The sequence below is a fragment of the Chiloscyllium plagiosum genome, chromosome 11, assembly GCF_004010195.1.
Source record: "Chiloscyllium plagiosum isolate BGI_BamShark_2017 chromosome 11, ASM401019v2, whole genome shotgun sequence".
Taxonomy (NCBI): Eukaryota; Metazoa; Chordata; class Chondrichthyes; order Orectolobiformes; family Hemiscylliidae; genus Chiloscyllium; species Chiloscyllium plagiosum.
This window is the reverse complement of record NC_057720.1, coordinates 37278698-37302197: the sequence shown is the minus strand read 5'-3', so window position 1 is coordinate 37302197 and position 23500 is coordinate 37278698. Positions and strand designations below refer to the sequence as shown.

The following is a 23500-nucleotide window of genomic DNA, read 5'->3' as shown; positions in this document are numbered from 1 at the left end:
TGGTGACATCTCAAATGTGATCTTAAATTAAATATTGATTTAAAATCCATTTGCATATGAAGCTACCCTGAAATATAAATGCAGGTAGCAAGGCTTCTCTAAAGATTAAAACAGAAAAGAATTAAGGAGGTGAGCATTCGTCTTAAAGAAAGCAAGCCTGGAGAATTAATAATAGAAAATCAGAAGATAACAGATTACTCGAACAGTTATTTTGCATCACTCTTCACAATAGAGGAACATTGCTGAAGCACCAATAAATTAGAAAATAGGAAGGAGGGAGGAACTCAGAACAACCATAATCATCAGAGAAGGAAATAGCTAGATCTGCAGGCTGACAAGTGTCCAGGGTCCTTATGACTTCATCTGTATTTTTAAAAAAGTGTGATAGTTGATACACCTGTTTTAATTTTCCAAAGCTCTCTTGATTTAAGGGAGGTCCCATTAAATTGCAAGATGGTGAATTTAATGATTTTATTCAAAAAGGGAGCAAAGTAAAAACAAGGAGAAACAGGCCAATTTGCTTAACAGGTAAGTGTTAGAAACTGTTATTTAATAAATTAAAGCATGGCACTTAGATGCATTTAAGGTCACCAGGTAGACTCAATATGGTTTTGTGTAAGGGAACTCATGTTTGACCAATCTATTGAAGTTCTTTGGTACCACAGACTGTGGATAAAGGGGATCTGGTGGATGTCTTGCACTTAGATTTCATAAAGTGCCATGTCAAAGATTATTGAAAAAAAAAGCTCATAGTGTTTGACATGGATAGAAGATTGGCTAGTTAACAGGGACCAGAGAGTAGGCATAAGTGGGTCTTGTTTCAGGTTATCAAGATATAGTGATTGACGTGCTACAGAGATTGGTGCTGCATGAAGAGGCAGAAGGTATGGTTATCAAGTTTGCTGATGACACAAAGAAACATTAGAAGAGGACTTAAGGATGCTGCAGAGGAATATAAATAAATGAGTTGGCAAAAATGTGGAAAATGGAGTACAATGTGCGAAATTTGAATTTTGTCTGTTTTGGCAGGAAGAATAAAAATAAGCTAATTCCCCAAAATGGTGAGAGATTGTATAGCTCTGGGATACAGAGGGATCTGGGTGTGCTCATGCATGAAGAGAGGCCTAGACTAATGTGCTGACGGCATGGGTACAAATCCCAATGTAGCAGGTCAGATTTATTTTGATGTAATACAATCTAAAATAGTGAGGGGCACTGTACTTTATTCAGCTAAGGACAAGAGATTGATTAAGAGAGAGAAAATAGAATGCTAGAGTAAGCTTGTGGGGTACATTAAAACTGACTGTAAAAGTTTCAGTAGGTATGTGAAGAGAAAAAGGTTAGTGAAGACAAATGTAGGTCCCTTACAGTCAGAAACCAAGGAACCTATAATGGTAACAAAGAAATAGCTGACCAAACAAATGTATATATCGGTTCTGTGTTCACAAAGCAGGATGCAAATAACATACAGAAGTACAGTCGGTTCTTATGTAACGCAATAATTCCATTGTCATGTTATAAGAAAATTGTGCAATAGCCATGCCATTTAAACAAATGGGGCTGAAATTGTATTATAGCCAATACACGTAAGGAAAATTCACATTCTGCAAATAACAGTCTAAGTTCTTCAATTGCATTCAAGCCAATTCACGTTATAGCAAAACTAAGTGTATTGGGAAACACATAGTTTAGTGAGAGGAAGGAACAGATGAAAATCACGAGTCATCTTGAACCTACTCTGAAGGGAAAATTAGACAAAGTAGGTAAGAACCACTTGTATTTGTTGGAAAAGATGAACATGAATGAAAAAGGGTAATTAGCTTCACTAAGATTTGGATTTCCAGAAATTTGACACATAGCTCAATAATTCACAAGCTAATCTTTTCAAGGGGGGTGCCTCAACAGCTAATACTCACAGCAGGTTCAATACTAAAGCAATCAAAGAAACTGAATGGGCATAGAGATGCATAGCAGACCCGTAGCAAGTCACTGTAGTACAGAGACTGAACAGAAACCAATCAGTTCAACTAAGTATAGCAGGGACCTTGTTGCTCTTGACTGTCCAGATTAACTGTTTGAAGTTCATCTGGACAACATTAATAACCTTTTTCTATACATAAACACATTTAAGGCATCCTATCTGAGTGTTCAAAGGAATAATATTTGGGTGATTGCTGTATTGTAGGTTGTTAGATGCTGCATTGCAGAGCTTTCATTTCCAATGAACCATTTGAGTATTGTACAAGTGAGATAAAAACTTCTTGCTTCTAAGTATCCAGCTTAATCATTTTACCCCATTTTCCTTTTAGGCCAGCCTACTTCTCAGACATTGAAATAATGGTTTCTTCAGTATTACTAGTCATGACATTAAATTCAATAATGGTGTAGATATCACACAAACTGGATAACATCATCTGACATGCTGCAAGAAGTGGCGTTGGCATTGACTTCAAACATTCTGAATATTCTGATTGAACTGATTGACAGTATGGAAAAAAAAGTGAGAACACTTCACACAGGCAAGTCAAATCCTGAAACCAACTCCCAAATATTTCTGAAAATGTGTTGCTGGAAAAGTGCAGCAGGTCAGGCAGCATCCAGGGAACAGGAGAATCGACGTTTCGGGCATAAGCCCTCTTCCTCCCAAATAGTACTGCAGATGTGCCTTTACCAAATGGATTGCAGGAGTTCATGACCATCACCTTCTCAAGGCAAGTTATGGGTGGATAGTAAATGCTCTTTACAACCAGCATCTTAGCCAGCAACACTATGTCTAATTAAAAGTAAGATAAGGAAAGTAATTTTTCACACCCCCTATCCCCTGCTCCAGCCATCAACATGTTCTCCCCCTTTTAAAGTGACACTCTCATTAGGAATCCTTCATTCTAAATTCTAGATAAGGTCACCTAAAGCTCCCTGAACACACGTTAAATGATTTGCAAAGTCTCAAAGCTCTGTTCCCCATGCTAATATGCAAACTGTCTAGATCACTGATTTTATCTCTCCAATCACAATTGCTACATAATCTTTAAACGACAGGTCTATCTTCACACTTACAATTTTCTGTTCCTTTGTTTTAAAGTAGAGCAAATGCTTGCTTGGAAATAACCCATGATTTGTGCATACTAAAATAAGTTAGGAAATCACCCCTTCAGTAGATTTAACTTGCTTCACATTGGTAAGTTTTCTTGAAAATTCTTGTTAAGCCAGGGACATCCTTTGGTGGCATTTGATGGAGGGTATAGGAAGAAATAACGCAGAGATATTATTGTCAATGCTTTGATGAAGGTATCCTGTTAATGAGCCCTCTGATTTTTCTTGTTGCTCCGATTTAAACATGGTCTGATTTGTATCAGAGGCAAGCTCAACACCTTAGTGATAGAACTGCTTTGACCATGGCAATATTTTCTCAGTTGGGGGCTTCAATGCTATCTGCTTGTCAAGACCTGCCTCTGAAAGAATCTAGCTAACCAACCAAAGTCTTTGGTTGTAAGAGCATAAGACCATAAGACATAGGAGCAGAAATTAGGCCATTCAGCCCATTGAGTCAGCTCTACCATTCAATCATGGTTGATAAGTTTCTCATTACCATTCTCCTGCCTTCTCCCCATAAGCCTTAACCCCCTTGATGCTCAAGAACCTATCTTAATCTTAAATATACTCAATGAACTGGCCTCCACAGCTTTTTGTAGTAGTGAATTCCATAGATTTACCACTCTCTGACTGAAAAAGTTTATCCTTATTTCTCTTCTAAAAGGTCTTCCCTTTACACTAAGGCTGTGCCCTCAGGTCTCAGTCTTTCATACCAATGGAAATATCTTCCCAACATCCACTCTGTCCAGGTCAAATTGAAATATACAGTATTCTGTATATTTCAATTTGATCTCCTCTCATCCTTCTAAACTCCATCGAATATAGACCCAGAGTCTTCAAACATTTCTCAGATGTTAAGCATTTCATTCCTGGGACCATTCACATGAACCTCCTCTGAACACGCTCCAGGACCAGTACATACCTCTTTCCTGAGATATGGGGCCCAAAGCTGTGCACAATACTCTTAAATGTGGTCTGACCAGAGCATTATAGAGCCTCAGAAGTACATCCTTGCTTTTATATTCAAGTCCTCTCAAAATAAATACCATCATTGCATTTGCCTTCCCAAACACTGACTCAACCTGCAAATTTACCTTGACAGAATCTTGAACTAGAACTCCCAAGTCTCTTTGCACTTCCAACTTTTGAATTTTCTTCACATTTAGAAAATAAACAATGCCTCTATACTTCTTACCAAACTGCACGACCTCAACTTTCCCGTTTTGCATTCCATCTGCCACTTCTTTGCCCAGTCTCTTAACCTATCTAAATTCTTCTGCAGTCTCCCTGCCTCCTCAATGCTACCTGTACCTCTACCTATCATTTTATCATCTGCAAACTTAGCAAGAATGCCCTCAGTCCCTTCATCTAGATTGTTAATACATGAACTGAAAGGTTGCGGTCCCAACACTGAGCCTTGCAGAAAACCACTAGTCACCAGCTGCCATCCTGAGAAGGACTCTTCTATCTGCCCTCTCTGCTTCCTGCCAGACAGCCAAGCTTCTATCCATGCTAGCATCCATGCCTCTGATACTATGAAACCTCATCTTACTCAGTAGTCTGTTGTGCGGCACCTTGTCAAAGACCTTCTTGAAGTCCAAGTAGATAACATCCATTGGCTCTCCTTGGTCTAATCTGCTCATTTCTTATAAAATTAGATTAGATTAGATTAGATTAGATTACAGCGTGGAAACAGGCCCTTCGGCCCAACAAGTCCACACCGACCCGCCGAAGCGCAACCCACCCATGCCCCTACATTTACCCCTTACCTAGCACTACGGACAATTTAGCATGGCCAATTCACCTGACCTGCACATCTTTGGACTGTGGGAGGAAACCGGAGTACCTGGAGGAAACCCACGCAGACACGAGGAGAACGTGCAAACTCCACACAGTCAGTCGCCTGAGGCGGGAACTGAACCCGGGTCTCAGGCGCTGTGAGGCAGCAGTGCTAACCACTGTGCCACCGTGGCGCCCATAAAGAACTTCCTCAAAGAATTCTAGCAGATTTGTCAGGCATGACCTCTCTTTGATGAAACTATGCTAACTTTGCCCTGTTTTACCATACACTTCTAAGTATTCAGAAATCCCATCCTTCACAAGGATTCCAGGATCGTATTCACAACCGAGGTCAGGCTAATTGGTCTATAATTTTCTGTCTTTTTCCTTACTCCCTTTTTAAATAGGGGTGGCATGTTAGCAATTTTCCAGTCCTCTGGGACCCTCCCTGATTCTAGTGATTCCTGAAAGATCACCACTAACACCTCCACTATCTCTTTAGCTATCTCCCTTAGAACTCAGGTGTGTAGTCCATCTGGTCCAGGTGATTTATCCACCTTCAGGCCATTCAGTCTTTCTAGCAATGCTGCACTGAGGCCAAATTGAGACACGCATTATCATATTGATGTAGTTAATCAGAACAAAATCATCAACTAAACATTGGGACATTACAATAAAGGTGAGTTCCATCTGCTTCATAATGAAGACAACACAAAACAGTGAAACAGTGTATAATGTAAAAAAAAAGTCTTCCAAAACTAAATAGATATCCTCTTTTTCAGCCATAATTTGAATTAAAAAAAGAGTATTGGCCTTCTTTAACATTTTTAAAAATGTTATTGATCTTATTGTTTATCTTACTCTGTGCTGGCCTCTGTCCTTCCACTTATTTCTTGATGGTTGTGCCCCATTGCATTACAATGCTGGTGATGCATTGTATTAATCAATAATGGAGCATGAGTGTAGGTAGGTTTATAATTGAATATTTTTCTCTGGAAGTAGGTAGGTTTATAATTGAATATTTTTCTCTGGAGCTCTGCAAATATAATCATATTCAAACCATGTCTGATATCAAACATATATGCCTATGGATATACAGTTATATTTTGATTTTAAGAAGAAATTGGAGCTCTGTGAGCGCCACTTTACTCAGCTGAACACTTAATTCTCCTTACTGGCTCAAATTTAATAGATCAAAACAATTTAAACTCGTAAGTAACTATAGGCTTCACAATGCAATGAAGTGCATTGATTTGGGGTGTATTGTACTGACTTTGGTAATTACTCTGAAAGTGAGTGAGTAGTGTTCCATATGATTTTTACACTCAAGACTTCATAAAGTTAAGCACACAACCCAAGGATTGAAGACAAATAAGTGTATTCTTTATCAAATCACCACCGTATGTCACTGATTTGAAGCAAGAACCCTGAAAATGTTTAGTTAGCATACTACCTAAATTAAATTATCCCTCTGTTGTTCTTGTGCATTAAATGTTTCCAAGAACTAGTTAATTCTTATTTAAGGCAACATGCAAGTGTCTCCAATCCTTGGAAAGAGATAGGATCAGCTATCCAATAAGCTCGTCTACTGACAGTATCTTAGAAAGCAACAATATTCTCAGAATATACTTAAATGTAATAAATCTGGTGTGGTGATTCTGGTAAAAGTTAAAATCTGGCTAGGACCTTGCATGCTGAGAATTACAAATGTAGATTTGATTGATTTCTGCAGCATAATAAGAAATGTCACTGAAGCATTTAGGTCACTTTGTGCTTTTTCATTCAGATGAATTTTAAATAGAGAACACGCTGTATAGAAGCAAATGGGTCTTGGAGAGTTGCTTAAGTCTCAGCTCTCTTGGGTAGTGAAGCTCAATTGGGAACCTCAAATAAGGTCATAAAATGATCTTGTTCTGAAGTAAACAACACATGATAGCTGGAAATCTTGCTTCCTAGCTGAGGTCAATGAAATGATCTCTGGGCCATCCACTCTCCATGGCAGGCAGCCACTGAATTGCATAAGATGGGCAGGCACCCAGGGATTTGTGCCCACTGTCCCTGTGAAACACTGTTGGAGGGCATGGAGAAGTGGATTATTACCTGTGGACCTTTGAGAAATAAGCTTTAAACTGTGCAGATACAAAAACAATCGTCAAAAAATAATGTATGAATAAGAAGAATGGATTTGGTAGATGTTGTTCTGCCAAATCAAGGGGAACATTCTCCTACCTCTGTATCTATCTAGAACTGTTTACATTTGGGAAAAAAAAAGCTAACCAACCTGAAACTTTAGGTTTGTCACTCTCGACAGATGTTTCCTAACCCAATTAGTATTTCCAACATTTCACCATATTTATTTTATATTTCCACCATCCACAATATATTGCTTTTACCACAGCCTTCAGTTATATCTCATAATTGTCCTTAACCTTCTCTACTTGGCAAAACAGAGCTTGTGAAGCTCATTGTTGCAACATAAGAATGAATTAAACATCAGGGAGATTGCAGAATTTTTAAAAAATTGCCAAAGATCCCAGATGTGTTGGATGTAACTAGAGAAATTGTAAAATAATAATACACATTTAATCTTCTTCAGTTTTAACTATTCTCATGTTATTGGCAAGCATCAGTCTCTCTCGCTAAATGAATGAGAACGTTGACTGCAATCTGTGACACAAGGGGCCTGTGAAAACCCTGAAGTGGGTTTACCTTACGAATTGCAGTGACCAGTGACAACTGGGTTGAAATTCTTCTATGTGTGATTTTTATTATTTCATTTAATTTTGGGAATCAATGGGGCAACAAATTTACTAAGGTGACATGCACAGAAATCTGATATGAATTTTCAAGTAGAAACTTGGGAGTTATTGAGTCACAGAGAGTCCTCATAAAAGCCATAATTTCCTGAATTATTGTGAACTCTCATTCCCAGATGTAACCTTTCCATGGATAGGTCATATATGAATTAGGAGGAGAGGCAACTGTAAAGACTGATGACATGAAATGGGTTCTAACTTAGACCAGAATAAAGACACGTCTTGACCAGTGTACTTTAAATGGCATAAATTCAATTAATTTTCAATTTAGTTCTGATCTCACTGCAACAGAAATTATGAGTAATAGAAAAATGTCCATGGAGTTTCTTCAGACTACCTAATGATGTTATACCCTAGGTGTGGTAGAAAACCTACTTTGCATCTTATGTATTCCTTCAAAAGATCCAACCTATTTAAAGAGGTACATCTTTAACATTTCTTCCCTCATTCCATTTTCAAGTCTTTAAAATGGGTTTTCTTGATCTTTCTTGTTCTTCAGCCTGCAATTGAGAACCAGAGGACACAGATTTAATATGATTTTGCAAATGAAGCAAATGCAAAGAATTAAAAAGAACTTGTTTTTCAACAAATGGTGAGGTTTTGGAATGCACTGTCTGGAAGTGTGGCGGATGTAGGCTCAGTTGTGGCATTCAAGAAAGCATTGGATGATTAGTTGAACAGAAACGATGTGCAAAGTTACCAGGAAAAGGCCCCAATTCAAAGTGCTCAGAGAGCCAGTGCAGACACTATGAGCCCAATTACCTGCACTGTGACTATTCTGCGATTCTCTGGCTCTATGATTTTTCTCCCTATCATCAAACACAACAATGACTACACTTCAAAATTATGTTTGGCTGTGCTGTATTTTGGACACTTTGAGACCATGAAAGGCTTGGTATAAACACAAAGCTTTATTTCTTTCATTCATTAAATGAGTAAAAGAATTTGGCTGGCAGGCACAACCATAGTCACTCTGAATCTCTATTTGTAGCAGAATAAAAATTTTAGAAGTGGTTTCTAATTTCAACGAATTGAGAACAAAAATGGATCAGTTATTTTCTCCAGCTGAGGTCATTTAACTATTTGAGTTTGAATCTTCCCTTTCCTTTCTGTTAATGGGAGCAATTTGTTATAACGACTACTTTTATATTCAGCTTTTTTCAAATTTTGTTTTCAAATGTTTCACTATCCTCACTTTTGTATTCTCACATAATTTGTTACATTTTTCACTTGTGTGTCTTTCGATTAGTGGTGTTCTATCCCATTGCTATAACAACAGTGTTTACTGTCATTGCATCTGGAATTATTTTCTGATCTTGCTTACTGCAGTCTGTTATTGGAACTCACTCGCTTGTCTTTTCACAATCACTGCATTTGGAGCAGTGTCAATTTTAATTATTTCCAGTGTTATTTTTCCCACATCCTTAAACCAGTCTCTGCTAATTTTTTTTCAAAACTACATTTGGAATAAACAAGCCTGTGGTGAAAAGTTATTTTTTCATAAATGCATCAAATGTGCAACTATTCCAGTTTCTTCAGTTCAAGGAACAAAAGTAGGTCACTCAGTCTTTCAAGCCTGATAAATAAAAAAATGACTGATCTGATTTTAACCTTAACTTGCCATTCCTGTATACTTCTGCTAATATTTCATCCCTTTGGTAATCAAGATTCATCAATATCTGGTTTAAAAATGTTTAAATATTCTGCATTCACTGCCTTTTGAGGAAGAGAATTCCAGCGACTCAAAATCCACTGAGGGAGAAAATGTTTCCTCAGCTCTGTTTTAAATGGGCAACCCCTTTATTTTTAAAGTATAGCCCCTAGTTTTAGATTCTCCCACAAGAGCTAATATCCTTTCCACATTCATTAGGTCAAGTCCCCTCAGGATTTTATATGTTTCAATTATGTCATCTCTGACTCTTCCAGACTCCAGAAGATTTCAGCCAAGCCTGTATAACTGCTCCTTATAAGGAAATCAGCTCATTCCAACTGTTCATCTAGAAAATCTTCATTGGACTGCTTCCACATATTAGCCTCTTTCCATAAGTACAGTGACCAATACTGTACACAGTACTTCTAGTGTGGTCTTAACAATACCTGATGCACAACCTCCTTACCCTTGCATTTAATTCCCCTTGCAATAAAATATAAAGTTCTATTAGCTTTCTTGATTACTTGATGTAGCTACATACTAACCTTCTCTGATTCAAACACTCGGATACCTAATCTCTTCTTATGCTTCTTTTTTTATTCTTTTTGCCAAAATGGTTGATTTCCCACTTTGCCATGTGGTACTTCATTTGCCAGATCTTTGCTCACTCACTTAACCCCTATCTAGTATTTTCCTAATGTCCTCTTTGGATTTGATTTGATTTTTTTGTAGTCAGATGTACCTAAGTACAGTGAAAACCTTTGTTTTGCAAGCAGCACAAACAGATCATAGCAAACAAGGACATATAGACATTGGGTGCTTAGACAGAGCAAGGCATACAACTGCAAAGGTGGTGCAAAAAGCAAGATCAACATTATCAAGATCAACATTATATGAAGTTAGACAGTCCATTCAACAGTCTAATAATTTCAGGGAAGAAGCTGTTCTTGAACCCATTGGTCTGAGTGTTCAAGCTTCTGTATCTTGTGCCTGATGGAAGAGGCTGTAGGAGAGTATTCCCCGGGTGGGAGCGGGTTTTGATGATGTTGGCAGCCTTTTTGTGGTAATGAGAAGTGTAAGTGGAGTCCATGGCTGGGAGGTTGGCTTCCATGATGGTCTGGGTTGTGCACACAATCTTCTGTAGTTTTTTTACGGTCCTGGCCAGAGCAGTTGCTATACCAGTCTATTATGTACCCAGATAGTATGTTTTCTATAAAAGTTGGTGAGGGTCCTAATGAATGTGCTGAATTTCCTAAGATACCTGAGGAAGAAGAGGCACTGTTGTACCTTCTTGACTATCACATCTACATGGTAGGTCCAACACAGCCTGCTGGATATCGTCACTCTGAGGAACTTGACGCTCTTGACCTTCTCTACCTCAGCTCTGTTGATGTAGATAGGGGCATGATCACAACTAACCTACCTATCCTGTCATTGTGTCATCAGCAAGTTTAGTGACCACACCTTCAATCAGTTCATTAAAATCGTTTATATAAATTGTAAAATGTTGAGGTTCTAGTACTGACCCTTATAGCACATCACACATGACTTTGTCCCAGTCTGAAAAAGACCCATTTATTCCAACTCTCTGCTTCCTATTAACTAGTCAGTCTTCTGTCCATGAGATTTACAGGATTATTAGCTGCGAAGTGGCAATTAGCCAATTTAAGCTTTTAAAGCCTCATGCCAGCTTTGAGGCCCTAGACAACTGCCCAAGAGGCTTTCCTATAGGGAATGAGGATTAGACACCCCCATGTTGGCTCATTTGTTGAAAACCTTCTAAATTTAAATGGTGGTGAGAGGGTGCTTCTAAATGGAGACATTTGTGATCAAGTTTTTTTTTACAACAATTGATGATGGTACCATGAAGTTATCATTGAGACTAAGTTTTAATTTTGGATTTTATTTGTAAACAATGTCATTTGCTACTTAAATTTCGCCAGCAGCCAAGGAAGGATTTGAACCCATGTTCCAAGGTATTAGCCTGGGCCTCTGGATTGCTAATCTAACTACATTATCACAGCATCACCATTGCTGCAACAACAGCATTATCATCTTCCTCCTCCTTTGTCATCTGTTGCCATGGCGGATCAGCAAAACAATAGGTAAATGTTTGTGTCTGATGCTTCACAGACATGTCTTGGTGACAGTGCACACAATTGGTCAGTGTGGTGTTTTTCCAAATGACCTCTTCTGGTATTTTGTAGTATTTGCTACTTCTATCAATACTGGGTAAGGGTGTTTTGAGATAGTTCATTGCTGCCAATTCTTCTTTGTCTTTGTTTTTGACTGTCAAGTGATTAGTGATCAAGGATACATCACTGTAGAGTAACTACAGAAAAGGTAGTGTCCTTACAAAATTTATTACATAATTGCAATAAATACACCTATATTTGGTCAGTCATAATTACTAGGATTTTAGGGAGCTAGTACAGGTATATCTGCTCCTTCTGAAAGTTAGAGTAGAATTCCTTGTCTCCACCAACAAGCTATATGTAGAATAGACGAAGCAAATGTAACATTAGACCCTTCAGAATCATTACCATAAACAATAGTCAGTCACTTGGGCTAACAAAATAATGTGTCCTAGTCATTGCAAATAGTAAAAACTGTGATAATCAGATAGTAATTAAAAGGATTTTTATTTGCAATGGTAATTATTGTTTAATTTTGCTTCAATGCAAATAGAAATCGAAGATTTTATGTTGATATTTGGTCATTAACTTACTGCTTCACTCTTCTTTCTACATGCTGTGGTAAAGCTATCCACTCATGCTTCAGACAGTAGCTGCTCCTATCTAGAATGTTACAGTAATGTTAGTGACCTGCAATCCTGTTGATTAGAAATAGATCCAAGACCACCTTGACCAAGAGTTTCTTGACAGACCATTTCATTGCTCTAATGTTGGAGTTCCATGTAAAATGTCACCTTGGCTTGTTTCCTGGGCACAGATCACAATATAGTTTACCATTACTAAATGAAAGAATGCCTTATACGACATTAATAATTACAATTGAAGTAATCACAATTGAATCTACTACTGGAGTAACTTTACTGTTGTACATTTTACATTGGTTTAGAAATGAAAAATAACCTCATTTACAAGATACCATGCAAGAACTGTAAAAAACCCTACATCGGACAAACTAGCAGGAAACTTGCCACCAGGATATATGAACACCAACTGGCCACCAAAAGACATGACCCACTCTCATTAGTTTCTATACATACAGACAAAGAAGGACACCACTGTGACTGAGACAACATACACATCCTAGGACAGGTGAAACAAAGACACGCATGAGAATTATTAGAGGCATGGCATTCTAACCAGAACTCCATCAATGAACATATCGATTTAGATCCTATCTACCTTCCCTTGAAAACAAATAAAAGAACTGGAAACCACATCACCCACCTTAAGTAACCGAGACCTATAAATAGAGAGGCGGGACATACCAGCAGCACTTCACCAGAGACTCTCATTGATGTTACCTAGTATGGTGACAAAACATCTGAAAACAAACCTTCCAGCTCAGTGAGCTAACCTACATATTTATCATCGACGTGAGCTACAAATTTTCACAAAAATCGCTAAATTATCCTTTATTTATTATAACAACTTGGTGACGAATAATCAAGTCAAAAATAACATGCTATCTTCACATCAGTCTGCATATTACTTAGCCACACGCAAGTCTCTTTAATCCATGTATATTTCTTCTCTGTCAAACTGTTGCCACTTCTTGAAGCTTTCCTGAACACAGTTTGAAGTCTAGACTCACTACATAATGGTTTGCGTCCATCCATTCCAACAGATTTGATTTCTGCCAAGATAAAATCAATCATCTTCCTTTTCTAAATAGCAAATGGATTTACCAGCATATTCAGGGACCATGACCTCCAGGTATCCTTAGCAGTCGGCACCACTGACTTGCCTTTAGGGAGATGGAAGCTGCTAGATATATCACAATCTTAAGAGAAACCTTTGTGGATATATAATCGTCAGCTGTTTCAAAATTTAATTCTGTAAAGGTAATACTTAAACATGAGCCAAACTTTACTTCATACTGTAGAAATTACATCGTCACTTAAACTAGCAGATGGAAGATACAAATGTGAAATGGTATTTTGTTGTTTTAACCGAAACTGTGCTAAAGATTAAAAACAGAAGGAACCATGCTCAAGGCCATTAGTTTGATGCTTTTTCTCCTCCTGCAAAAAACTGGAGTTAAGACACAAATCAACCAATTAAATTGTAGAAGAGTGTCAAGGGACTAAATAGTTTATTTCTGTTCATATGTTCCCATGAATTACAGTAATCAATGTCTGAAACAGAAGAAAGAAATTTTAAATCCCATACTATAAGAAAAAATTAGTTTTAGTCAAACAGTGTAAAATAGTGGCTAGCATATGTCCAGCTGAGAGTTTCTGGGTGCTTCATGGTGAGTTTAAAATACCTGATTACAGCTCAAGTGATCATTCATGCAACATTTGAGTTGCTACATATGAAAGCTTAGCTATTTAGTTCAATGATAGATACAATCTGTAAAGCAACAACTAAAACGGGAAATATCCCACTCCACATTTGATGGAGAACAAGCAATTGTAAAATATGACAGAAGCAGTTGAAGGTCCAAAATAAGATTGCCTTATAAGATACTGCCAAGAGACCAATTTATTGGATAGTTGATCCTATCTCATCCCAAGGATTGCAGGCACTTGCTTGTTACCTTGAATAAGAATTAACCAGTTCTTGGAAATATTTAATGCATAAGAACAACAGATGAATAATTTAATTTGTGTAGTGTGCTAACAAAACTTTTACAGGATTTTTGCTTCAAATAAGAGACATACTTTGGTGATTTGATAAAGAATACACTTATTTATCTTCAATCCTTGGTTATATGTTCAACTTTATGAAGTCTTGTTACTATAGTTTTGACTTTGGATTTGTTCTATGCAGTGATTATCATGCTAGTTCTTGGAACTAGCAAAAAGTGCAACATGTCTAAGAATTACATTAGTTTTTTTCCTTCTGGAACTTTATCAATGCTATTCCTCAAGATGTAGCTACGCATTGCTTTTTCTCAATCACAGCTGAAGAATTACTATGACTGGTTTAATGCTCACATGGTATTTGGCTCTGTAACACCACTCTATTCAATTCTCTTCAAAAAGGTTGATTTCTCAAAAGCTCTCTTTAATACTTTAGAATAACCAAAATATTTTTAAAAATCTTAGCGTTTTTGACCTTCCACCTCATTCCATTTTATATTTTTTTCTGAGGGAAATACCTCCTAATATCTGTTTCACATTTACATTCCTATAATTTAGAATTTATGTTCTCTGGTTCTGAAGTAACATTTATTTAAACAGTTGAGTAATTTAATGCTTCTGTATTACTTTTTAGAATTACATAGAATCTATAGAACTCCATTTATGATGGAGTTTATACTGTCTATAAGCCACTTCCTACTTAATTAACTGTGACAATACTTTTCCTTTCTATCCCTTTATTCCTTTGTTTCTCATGTGTGCTTTCAAGATTCCGAGAAGGTATAAATGAAACTAGTTTAGGTTGATAAATGATGAGCAACGTTCAAGTATCAAGCAAGTGCCAGGCAACAACCATTTCCATTAAGGAACATCTAACCTCCTCCCTTTATATACAACAGGATTACCAAGACTGAGTTCTCTACATCAACATGATGAGAAATTTAACTGGACAAGCCCTATAATTACTATGGTTACAAGAGAAGACCAAAGAATGGGAATTTTGAGGCTAGTAACTCAACTGCTGACAGCCAAAGTCACTCCACCATCCATAATACACAAATGAGTATTATGATAGAATGGTTTCCACCTGTTTCTTCAAGAACTTCAAGAAACTCGACAGCATCCAGGACAAAGCTCAGGGCGGCTTGGTGGCTCAGTGGTTAGCATTGTTGCCTCATAGCACCAGAGATCCGGGTTCAATTCCCGACTCAGGCGACTGACTGTGTGGAGTTTGCACATTCTCCCCGTGTCTGCGTGGGTTTCCTCCGAGTGCTCCGGTTTCCTCCCACAGTCCAAAGATGTGCAGGTCAGGTGAATTGGCCATGCTAAATTGCCTGTAGTGTTAGGTAAAAAGGGGTACATGTAGGGGTATGGGTGGGTTGCGCTTCGGCGGGTTGGTGTGGACTTGTTGGGCCGAAGGGCCTGTTTCCACACTGTAAGTAATCTAACCTAATCTAATCTAAAAAAAGGCCCCCCACTTGATTTGCAGCCGATCCACTATCTGAAGCATTATTTTCTTTCACTGCTATTGCATTGCTACAAAAGTGTTCTATCTTCAAGATGAATAGGAGTAACTTTCTAAGCCTCCTATGACACAACTCTCCAAACTCATGACTTCTATTACCTAGATGATCTAGGGCAGTCAGCACATCCGAGTAACTTGCCAAGTCACAAAACTTCCTAATGTGGAAATGTAGTATTGTTTCTTCACTGTTGCGGAGTTGAAACCCTCCCCACCCCCCAGCAACATCCTGGGAGTCTGGGCATGGGGGTCAACCGAGGACCTGCTCTTCGCTTGCTGAGAGAACTCGGGCTGGGGTGGAGCTGTCCCTGGAGTTTCCTGGCATTGCTGCTACTGCCACCAGAAGCCTCCTCCTTCACCAATCACTCTCTCAGCTTTAAAGAAAAAGCAGAAAGAAAACCAACAAGAATGGACAGGTACTGGGCTCAGCCCTGCCATTTTGAAGAACATCCCTATTCTTCCTACCAAAGTGTGTAATCTCATTGTATTCCAACATTGTATTCCAACTACCACTTCTTTGCCCACTCTTCCAGCCTGTTCAAGTCCTTTTGCAGCCTCCCCTCCTTCATCTATCTTTGTGTCATCTGCAAACTTAGCAAGAATACTCTCAGTTTCTTCATTTAGGTTGTTAGTATATAACGTGAATAGTTGTGGTCCCAACACTGACCCCTGCGGAATGCCACTAGTCACCAGTTTCACCCTCACCTTTTTCTTGGTGATGGCCGCTACACTGTCTGCATCCTTAATCTCTTAAAATTCTGGTATGCTGCTGGTGTCTTCCACTGTGAAAACCGATGCAAAGTACTGATTCAGTTTTTCCGCTATTTCTTTGTTCACCGTTTCTACTTCTCCAGCTTCATTTTCCAGCAGTTTAATGTCCACTCTTATCTTTTATATATATAAATATGCTCTTGCAATCTTCTCATATTACTAGCTAGTTTACCCTGACATTTTATCTTCTCCCCTATCATAATGAACACCCCAGCATCATTTAATTGAACTTTACTTGCAATTTATCCCTTTCAATACCCACTTCACCACATTTTTAGCTATATCTTCAACATACCAAATGTCAACATATCAAAATCATTTTCAGGGATATCGAATAGCAGTAGTCCCAGCAAAGATTTTTACAAGACACCACTACCACTCTCTGTAACTCTAACAGACTTTACTTAACTCCTACCCTCCAGTTTTGTACAATTCATTTTGTTATCTAGCCCCTGACTCAACATACCCTGACCTTAGTTTTGAGTATCTTATTGTTAATTTTTTGCAGGTCTTCTGAAGGTCCATGAAATACCATATGAACCATACTGCCCTTATCCACCCTTTTTGCCTCAAATAATTCAATAAGGTTAACTAAACAGGAGATTGCTTTTGTAATTTCATGTTCACTTTTCTATTCCTACCCTTTCATTTCTGGATGTTTTGTTATCTAATTATTCTGATTACAGTTATTACTGTAATTGATCTATCCTCACAACCCACTGTCCTATCTCCAGCTTCCTCATAATCACACCATTACGTATTTGTCTCTGTAGAAATTCAAATCACTTTTACTGAAAATACCACCTGCTCAATGTTTTCATGTGGCTTCATATATGAAGATCTGTTAAGATGATTAAAGTCATTTAAAGAAAAACGGTAATTAAAATACTTTGTGAAGCCTAAAATATTATCCTAAAATAAAATTACACAACTCGCTTATAGTTTAAAGCCTGTTTAGGAAGCCAAACAAATCTGAATCAACAATGTCACATGAAAACACAGTGCAAACTGTATTTTTTACATTTAAATTTAAATTTCAGAAGTGCTTGAAATTCTGACAGAGCCACTTGTACAAATGTCTGCAATGTAATCTTTAATGCAATATAAGTGCTTGAATGCATTGGTGCCTCCCAAACCCATTCACAATGTCCCCACCACTCCATGTTTGAATGCCTTCAATCTGGATTTCACCCCAGCACAAGACTTAACTGACCCTTATCAAAGCTATAAATTATGTCCCATGTAACTGTGGAAAGAAGGCTGTGAGCATGCAGGTAGGCTCAATGTGAGTAAGTGCGAAGAGAGCAAGTGAACAGCCCTGAGATGCAGCCTAGTTCAACCTATAAGCTGGGTGCTGGCCCCTTGACCAAAATATCCCTGCTGCAGCATTTGAATGGTAGTTGCCAATGCACCTTGAAGTCCAGATTTAAAGTTCAGAGAATCCTGAAAGTGGATCAAAGAAGGTACCTCCTGAGGTTCTGCCAGATATTGGATGCAGCACCTGTCGATGTGTGGGTAATCATGTTGGTGCCCTCACGTGCCCTGAGACATTGTTCCTAGGTGTCCAAGATGGTGGTCTAGAGGAGCAAGCAAAGAGCTGAAATCACCAGGTACCTGCTCTGAGTTTGCTTCAGGAATTTTTGATATCCAGTTTCCTCTGTTTGAGTAGTAGGATGGGAAGCTGCACATAAATGAAAATGACAACAAGCATTAATAAATAGCTTGCTGGTGCCAAGTAAGAATCACATGTTGATGCTCAGAATTCTGTTTGAAAATGTGACGATTGCCCCGACCTCAAGAAGGGCCTCACCCAACTTCTCAGATCATTCTCTCTGATTTCTCGCCATAGTCCATGTCATTCAGGTTTCTGTAAGATTCCACCCATAATCTCAGCAATAGTGACCATGAAAGTATAATTGATTATTGTAAGAACACATCTGGATCACTAAGTTTCTTTAAGGAAGTCTGCTGTCATTACCTAGCTCAGTCTATATGTGACTGCAGGCCCAGCGCAATGTGGTTAACCCTTACCTAATCTCTAAGATGGCATGACAATCAATTCATGCTGACCTTGTCAACTGCATCCACGTTCTGTGAAGAAGTATACCCTTGGGGACCTCCTATTTCTCTCTAGTATGCTGCTGTTTGGTAACATAGTCCAAAAACAGATCAGTGCTCCACCAAATGCAGGTAAGACCCAGCTATACTTCACAACAATCTGTTTTAGCTCCTTCACCATTTCTGTTTCAGTATTATTTTCCCAAGGTCTCCTCCATCTAATTATTGAGAAGGCCAAAGTCACTGAGTGGGATGTTTTGGTGGGCAACAGAAAGCTGAGATTATGGTTGTCCACAGGATGTCCCTATTATCAGTGCAACTGCTGTACAACCTTCTGGGCATCAATCTCCTATTAAGAACAATGAGCAGCTTTCTGAGGCTAGAGACCTAACCAGCACAAGATTGTGGGCAGTCACACCAGGAGATATCAATGCTGCTGAAGCAGACAGGCCAACTCAGTGGCACCAACCTAGAATTTATCATGAAGCTATCACCAATTGTTATAAAAAAATCTATCTAAATTCATAATGTGCTTTAAGGAAGGAAATTTGCCATGCTTTACTGACTTAAATATGACTCTAGATCCACAGTAAAGTGATTGATTCCTAATTAAACTCCGACTGATGAAGCTATTTCACCCAGTTTAAAGTTAATTAGAGATGGGCAACAAATACACGGTGGCACAGTGGTTAGCACTGCTGCCTCACAGCGCCTGAGACCCGGGTTCAATTCCCGCCTCAGGCGACTGACTGTGTGGAGTTTGCACGTTCTCCCCGTGTCTGCGTGGGTTTCCTCCGGGTGCTCCGGTTTCCTCCCACAGTCCAAAAGATGTGCAGGTTCAGGTGAATTGGCCATGCTAAATTGCCCGTAGTGTTAGGTAAGGGGTAAATGTAGGGGTATGGGTGGGTTTCGCTTCGGCGGGTCGATGTGGACTTGTTGGGCCGAAGGGCCTGTTTCCACACTGTAATGTAATCTAATCAAATATTGGCCTTGCCAGTAGCATCTACATTCCTTTAAAGCATCAAAACAAAGAGAAATATGTAAATAAAAATGTTTGAAGCCAGTACAGCAATCGGGTTCAACTTTTCCAATAGCCTTCAGACACAGTTGTGGCCTTTAATTCCTAAAACCCTGTCATTGAAACATGGAGCTTTCTGTCACTATTCCCCCACCCAGACTACTGCAGGCGACAATAAGCTGCTGGGTACGACACTCAGTACCATTGAAAGAAGAGTGTAATCGGCTGTCCGCCCCTATTAAACCTGTTCTCACCTGCCTCTGAGAAATTACCTTGGATCAGGTTGTGTGCTGGGAGATGTACCAAAGTGACCTTCCACTACTTTGCCCCTTTCACCCTGCCTCCAATCTTGCCTCCATCAGCCCAGGAAAATTCAGTCCATTATTTTTAGTTCTCTCTGCAAACACTATTCTCTAGATATGAAATCAATCCCTCTTTCTGATGCTGAACTAGACCATTTGCAAAACTGATGTTACACTTTATGTGCAGATGAGCTTCCTATCAAAAAGGAGACCACCTACTTCCACATCTATACATTGCAAGTATCTGATTTCAGTCACTACATAAGTTGCAGAATTCCCTGTCTAAGCTCTTTGACTTCTCTCTCTTTTTATGATATCCCTTAAAATTTAACTTTTGGAGAAATGTTTTATAATATCCCTCAAATTCTTGCAATCAATTCATTTCATCTTTATTAATCATTGAAATGAAAAGTGAGAAATATCTATTCAGTATCATGACTTTTTCAACACCATATTTATAAGTTTGACTTGCTCATCCTCATAATCCCTGTCCCAATCTTCAGATTCATTTTGTTACTCATGTACATTTACATTAGTTTGCATTTGTTGATACAGTTCCTCTTTGACACACAACTTGTCTTCAGAACTTCTTCCCCATATTTGCTTTATGCTCTTTTGCCATTCGATCCTGTACTTTCTATGTGTCCTTTTCTCAGATACAATTTTATCCCTGTCCAGTCTTTTTCCAGGCTCATAGACTGTCATCAACCATAAAAAAGGATTTTAAAATACAAAGCTAAACCTTACCATTTCCTTGACAATAGGCTGGGAAACAGGTGGGGGCATAGAAAGGCTTTGTGATGTGTCAGTGCTGCTGCTTAGGCTTTTGAGCTGCTGACCCTGGGTAGCTCTGAACAGTGATAGGTCCAATGGCAGCCAATGAAGGGGCCTTTGTGGAGAAGGTGCCTCCTATATCCTGTCACCTGCCTTAACTGTATCCCTACAAGTTTATGAAAAGGTATTTAGATGAAAGGTAATTAGATGAAAGTTGTTTGCTTCAAAAATCTACCTAAGAGCAATTCTTTGGCTTGTTGAGATGATTTAAGAGGACATCAAATGCATTGCATAAAGATGACTTTGATCTCTCTGAAGATGGAGATAAAAAGAGAGACAAGGAAAATAATACTTTGAAATAGATGGCTCCTTAAGGAATGTCACTTGACATCATCTATGTTACTCTTTTCTCTTCAATACTTACATATCTGTTCTTGTCAGATGATGACCAAATTTGAATGCAATGTTCACAACAGTGCACTGTAAACCTAGCACAAGCTAAAGATTCTCTATGGTATTCTGGCTGTATACCCCAAAATTCTATTCGCATTTTAATTGCTTTGCCATTTGTCTAGACATTGAAAGTGGCTTTCTATGTTTCCCTGTAGGAATGTAATTTCATTCTCTGTGTACTTATGATTTGACCAATTTGTTTAAACAATGCACAGTACTCTACAGTTAACACAATTAATTTTTATTCAATATTTTCAGCTCAGTTGCATAATTCATCATCTGTAAATCTATTGATCTGTCCTCCATCTGAGTTCCTATGGGTTTTTATTTTAATTAGAAAATTTCCATAAGGAAGTTAGTCACATTGACCTGTCATCTCTTTACAATCAGAAGAATGCATTACAGGAAATATTGCAAATTACAATCTGTGGTACACATTCAAGCATTTTCAAAGACCTCAATGTTGAATGGTACGAGTGATGTGAGTTTCTAATTACGCTGCAGCATGTGGGGCATAATTTGCATCTGTTTTGTCCCTATTTTCCAAGCACAAAGCAGTGATAAAAAGGTGTGGAGACCCATTACACAGGGCCTCTGATCCTTTCGTGCTCAGTATGAACCAAGGAGCATGGGGAGAGGAGTAGGCCATTCTGTCCCTTGGCCCATTTCCACTATTCAATGAGATTAGATTAACTTCCCTATGGTATGGAAACAGGCCCTTTGGCCCAACAAGTCCATACTGACCCTCCAAAGAGTAACCCACCTAGACCCATTCCCCATATTCACCCCTGGATATGGGCAATTTAGCATGACCAATTCATCTAACCTGCACATCTTTGGATTGTGGGAGGAAACCGGAGCACCCAGAGGGAACCCACACAGACATGGGGAGAATGTGCAAACTCCACACAGACAGTCGTCCAAGGCCGGAATCGAACTTGGGTCCCTGGCGCTGTGAGGCAGCAGTGCTAACCACTGAGTCATCGTGCCAGCCAGATCATATTTGATCTCTTACCTAACTCCATGTACCTATCTTTGGCCCATATCCCTTAATATAATTGCTAAACAAGCATCATCTTTAATATTAACAGCTGATCCAGCATCCACTCTCATTTGTGGCAGAGTTCCAAACATCTACCACCCTTTGTGTGTAGAAATGCTTCCTAATATTTCTCCTGAACAATCTGGCCCTAATTCTCAGACAATGACTGTAGTTCCAGAAACTCCAATCTGTGGAAATGGTTTATCTTTATCGACCCTGTATTTTCATGTTAGTATAGGGAAGACTTCGATCGCATTACCCCTAACTTTCTAAATTCTCGGTAAAACAGTCCCAATTTACATAATCTCTCTTTATAGCTTAACCCCTGAAATCTAATTCTGGTAAACCTAGGTTTTACTGCTTCCAAGTCCAATATATCCTTGTTAAAGTACAGTGCATTTCAAAAACATAGACAGAAAGATGCAGCTGAAGCATTTGACAAAATGTAATAGGCATCAGAGTGACATTGGAACATATCTGCTCTTAATTTGAATCCCTGCCTATAAGAGGCCCAATTGCTGAAAGAGGTTACATTCATTCCATGGGTTAATACAATTAAAAGTTTATATCATTGTGTTTCTCAGGTTCAGTTTTAAGGAAAGTTGTCTTGACCACCAGATAATTTTCACAGATATATTAACTTTATGATTTCAACTCATTGATCTTAATTTATTAAATAAGTTGATGCCAAACAAGGGAACATACTCTCCCATTCTGCCTCAAATTTAGTGGCTGTACGAATATTTAGGAAAATAAAACCATATTGTGTTCTGAAAGAAAATGGATTCTTTAGTGAAGTCATTGTTGAATGGATTGCCAGGGCAATTAAGCAATATTATTTGTGTTAATTGTTGCTAGATATTTTAAGTTTCCATTTCAACGTAGTTATAAAATTAGAAAGAAAAATCACCTTTGTTCAAGGCAGTCACTCACAAATTAATATAATTAGTTGCATAAGAGACAAATTAACCAGGGCCGAACCTGCATTCTGTCAGAGCTGGTGAGATTTCAGGGAGCCTTTTTAATGAATGATCATTGTAATTTTTAAATAACTAGGCCGCTAATTATGAACTGGGTTGAGTTGCTGGAAAATTTTATTTGCCATCAGTTTTTTTAACCAGTTAAAGCCTCAAGCTTCTGCCCTGGTGAACAACATCTGATATATGTTATTACACTAAAATAATATACACAAAGTTTAAGTTACTTAAGTCTCAGCCTGTCCGATGCTGGCCTCTCAGGCACCCCGTGCTGCAAAGGCAGGAATAAGCTGTTTCATTTCAATGCTCTATACTTGAGCCAAACTGCAAGCCTGAAGAATCCAGACTGCCAAAAACAACAATTCACAACCTATCCTGAACCCAAATGTAAAAACTGAGACAGCATCCAATGACAGCCCAAACCTCTTCCTCTCTTTGACTCATTGCTGTGCTATTATGCCTTA

General features: G+C 38.5%; 1 long non-coding RNA gene across 1 annotated transcript; it reads right to left on the bottom strand.

Annotated features, from left to right (window-relative positions):
• Positions 1-6939: 6939 nt before the first annotated feature.
• LOC122554304 lies at positions 6940-20624 on the bottom strand. Its single transcript, XR_006312961.1, has 3 exons — positions 20538-20624; positions 17880-18093; positions 6940-8188 (listed from the first exon to the last, which is right to left on the bottom strand). It is a non-coding gene; the product is annotated as an uncharacterized LOC122554304 (long non-coding RNA).
• Positions 20625-23500: the final 2876 nt, after the last annotated feature.